Genomic DNA, 4,935 nt, shown 5'->3' on the forward strand with positions numbered 1-4,935 from the left:
CGATATCAATCAGATTATCATCAATGCAAAATCATACTAGGGATGCAGTGAACATGATCTCGTGCCTCAAGTCCCTCGGACTTGCTTACCAAACGGGTTACCTCGTAACCAAACGGAGATATTTCTCGGATCACAAACGGACAAACACTTTGGTCTCTCCAAATGGGTTACCTCCTAACCAAACCGTGATCTTTATCGGATCACAAACGGACCAACACTTTGGTCTCCATCATCAACATAGTTTCTCAACCATCATCTTTCAAACAGTGCCATGTTATTAACATTAGTGTGCATGATTACTTAAATGTTGACCCATGGTGTGACCTACTTCCGAGTTGAGTCCGTCACCAGGGACGCGGCTATCGATAGATTAAATACACTTTGGAGAGGTAGCGCACCGTACCCACACCACGGAATCCATGGCCTCGCACTCCCATTCGGGTGGACCAACGGCATTTCGACGGAACCCCTCCATTGCCATGACACTCTCCCGGACACTCCGACTTACTCCCCACTGAGCTAAGTCCTGGCTGGCCCTGTGCATACCAAAGGCATCAACGGCCACCGTCGTGGCAAAACGGCCACCATCATGGCAAGACGACCACCATCTTGGCAAAACATAAACGGTCCCAAACGGGGACAAGGTACCATAACAACTACGGGCACACAAGGTTATGGCTGCTTACCGGGCCAGGGTAACGCACGCCCATAACCTTCCCTTGTTGGAGGCACCGACCAGAGGCATGACAACGGACCGAATAAAGGCCGTCCCATAAAGGGAAATGTGGTTGCACTGGGAAAAACTCGATTCAGTGGCACCATGACCCGATCAGCGATATGTTCAAGTTGAGTTATTATCAGGTTTAACTCAAAGTAAAAATAACCGGTGTCATGATATGCCATGAAAATGCAACCTTACAATATGCATCACATATCATCGGAAATAAATTGGTCAACCTCATCAAGTACTAACCATAATCATCAACACTCATACCACTTCTCTGGTTATTATTATTTAGCAAACTTAACCATGATATTAACTTAAGGTAATTCATTTTCTCACTTAAGAAAATATTAGCAACCTAACTTTTTCCATACTCATTTTATTTCTTCATAACCAAATATTACCTCTACTAACTTAAACTAACTTGGTTAGTCTCAAACTACTGCAAACTAAACATACGAAGCAAATCAAGCATTCAACAGAATTAAATATGTAATTGAGTGATTTAAATGCATAAACTAAAGAATTATTCAAGTTGGAAAAATCACAACTATTGAAATGGCACCATGAAAATGTTGATGTGGCTTGCCTTAGTGCAAATGAGGTTCATACTCCTCCTAGTGATCCTCAAGACAAGCTTCACCATCTGAAAATAATTAAAAGCATGGAAAGAAAATATCAAGAAACACTCTGAAAATCACCAGAAAATCTAGAATGCAGAGAAAAATCTCATTTGAGCTGCTAGATCTTTTCATAAAGAACACAATGCAAAAAGAATCACTTCATTTGGACTTTAGGTTAAAAAGTTGTGGCTATTTGAAGTTCCCTGGATATTTGAATTAAATTTAAATAAAATAGAAACTAGGGAGGGGGTGACGTCGAAGACGTAAACCCGCAGGGCGCCACCACTCATACCACTTCGGGCGCGGCCTGAGTGGCTGACAGCAGGCCCAAGTGGTCAGATCAGAGGGGGAGAGAGAGAAACAGAGCACAGCGAGACTTCGCCGGAGCTCACGCCGGCGAGGAAGGCTCCTTGGCCAGATCCAGAGATAGGATTGGAGAGGAGATCGATGTAACATCCCAAATTTTCAATTTGGAATGTTATACATTAGATCATCATTGCATAGCATATTTTATTGCATCTTGGCAAATCCTCGATAAATCCTAAGCAACTCAAGGACCCTCGGAGAGAGTTGGGGATTTTCCCGATTTTTCATATTTGATTTTCATCAAATAATAAAACGAGGATTTTGGTTTTAATTATTTTCTCTCCGGAAAATATTTCACATTAAAATAAATGAGAGGAGAAAATATGACCTCTCCAAAACAATTGAAATATTGGAGGAAAAATATTAAAATCATATATTGGAATTTATTCGGATTTTATTTGCAATTTTAATTGCATTAAAAAATTGCATGTTTTCAAAACTGCATTTTTGGGTCACAAAAATGTTCACATTGTTCTAATTAATTTTATTAGACGGGGAAAATTTGTTTTATCATTTTTGGATTTTTATTTATATTTTTGCGAATTTTTTAAATTCGGCGGGAATATTTAGAAAAAAAAACCCCGCACCCGACCGGGCCGAGGCCCAGCCGAGCCGGCCGGCCCACCCCCGCGCCGTCTCCCTCGCGCGTACATAGCCGCCGCCGCGCCCGAGTCCGCCTGGAGCACGACGCCGCCGCCTTGCCCCCTCCCCCACGCCACCAGCCCCCCCTCTCTTATAAGCCGCCGCCGCCCCCCCTCCCCCACCCCTGTCACCCCGTCCCCGCCCCAAGCCGCCCTCGCCGAGCCCCGCCGGAGCCTCGCCGACCCCGCCGGAGCCTCGTCCCGATGAGGTACCGATCCGCCGCCGTTTGCTAATTTTCTAAAAAAAACCGTTCGTTTTTTTCTAAACCCTAGATCGGTTTATTTTTTTCGGTTTTATTATTTAGTAGGCGTTCACCGACCTGTTCGTTTTAACGAACGTGTTCATCGGATTTTCGCTGTTAACGACCGTTCGTTCGTTTAACCGTTCGTCAGTTTTCTTTTTTGTCGGATTTTTCCGCGAATTTCCAGATCCCGATTCCTGATCGGATCTTCGTTTTCGTTTAACTTTTCGCTCGTTTATCGGAATCAGGCGATTCAAGCGCCTAGAGTTTCGTCTTGAAATTCTCTTTCCGTTCAACCTACTCAAACAAGTTTTTGCTACTGTAAAATTTGACCTAGATCCAGATTAGTAAACGAAGCTTGTTTCTTTCGCCGTTTGACTTTCGTTGCTTCGTTCGATATGATTCTTTTTGCAAACCGGAGTTCTTAAGTTGAACTTTCTGGTTGTATCTTTTATTAGAGTTTTACCTGTGCATTAGATGAGTACTTATTGTTTGCTTTTTTGCTTGTGATAGAGTACCCGGAGTGCGCCGCTTGTTACTTCGAATCTCTAGGTTTCGCGGATCATCAGCAAGGCAAGTAACACTTTGATCATACTTTTCCATACCCAGTTTTTATTGCATTAGATCAATCCTCAAACATTGCATGCTTAGGATCTAATTAAATTGTGGGTATTGGGAAGTAGTTGAGGTAGTACCTATTACCTGTTTTATTTATCAAACCCTTGGGAGTTACTTCTACGTTGCTTATATTGCCATGCTATGCTCGTAGACGTGGATTGGGTTTGAGAGATATTCATGACATATGTGAGATTGTTAATAATGGTTTACTTAAGGTGGCAACTAAAACTCACATCTGGGTGGATTGAGGCACCTGGGGAACCCAGTGCTGCCTATTTTTTTTGGATATCCCGGGGTACCCGTGTGATCATCCTATGGACCGCCACCCAGGCTAAAAGGGATCATGAGATTTTTCATGCTAGAAACTTCCGTGTGCAGCCACAAGCTATTATGGGCTCTAGCATAGTTGATTAAGTTGTGTGAGCTCTTGAAGAGGTAGACTAGCAGATGTAGGGGATGTAGGTGGTACGGTCTACCCGGAGTAGAGAGTTAACGCTTCTGAAAGACTGTGTCTCGGTCATCCGTTTCTCAAACATCATGCAGTCCGAGAATCAAGCGGAGGCGATCGAGTCTTGTGGGGAAAAGTGCGCAAACCTCTGCAGAGTGTACAAACTAATCATGGTTAGCCGTGTCCCCGGTTATGGACAACTTGAGTATCTAGTACCTGGATTATCATGTGAATCTCATCACCATGTTACTTTAATTAATTTTGTTGGGTTAATGATGACACTTAATTGGGATTGAGTTGGAGGTACCTTCTCAATGTTTAACAACCACCATGATAGTTAAACATAACTTATTCCTTTGCAGTAGGGAAAAATTGGCTTTTCGCAAAACTGTAACCATAGAGCTTTCCACCAGCCATATATGCATGTAGTATAGCATTATTATGTTCATTATTCTCTATGTGTTATATTGCCAGCATATTCCATGTGCTGACCCGTTTTCAGGCTGCAACGTTTCATGTTGCAGACTTTTCAGACAACGAGTAAGGTGCCTTAGGTCGTGGTCTTATACTCAGTGATGTCGTTGGAGTTGATGGACTCACTTATCTTCGAAGCCTTCCGCTGTTATCGTTTTTAGATGGCCTTAAGCCATATTTATCATACTTATTCTCTTTTGAGATATTCATTGTAATAAGTGTGTGATTGCTACTCTGTTATAAATCCTCCATTTGTACTGTGCGTGTCAGCATTACTGATCCAGGGATGACACTGGTGCACAGCAGCACAGACTGTTTGAGGTCTGGTCGCTACAAAGGTGGTATCAAAGCACACGCTGACTGTAGGACACGACCACTAAGCTTAAACCCTAGAACACTTCTCTCTTCTTATTTCTGGCCCCTCTCCACTTTCTACTCTTTTAGGAATGGCGGATGCAAGGAGCAAGTTCATGCAACCAGATGAAGATACGCCTTTTGGACGTCACTTGAAGGAAGTCACTAAGTACTTGAACATAGGAATACCAAGCATCACCGGAACCTACAACGCCACATTACCTGAAGAGGAGAGCTGGAAGATTCAAGTTCAAGTTCCAGGAAGGACGTTTGCGCCAGTTACTGAACCTATAAGATTGGCTTTTGAAGCACCAACCTGGAGTTTAGGGAAGAGCATGGCAGCCCACATCGCTATGGGACGCATTGGAGAAGTCTACCACAGGGAGCTTAAGGATACTATTTATCAGATTTGTGGACGCCGAGACGAGCAATGGGAGATGATCAG

Source organism: Triticum aestivum, chromosome 2D (genome assembly GCF_018294505.1).
Source record: "Triticum aestivum cultivar Chinese Spring chromosome 2D, IWGSC CS RefSeq v2.1, whole genome shotgun sequence".
Taxonomy (NCBI): domain Eukaryota; kingdom Viridiplantae; phylum Streptophyta; class Magnoliopsida; order Poales; family Poaceae; genus Triticum; species Triticum aestivum.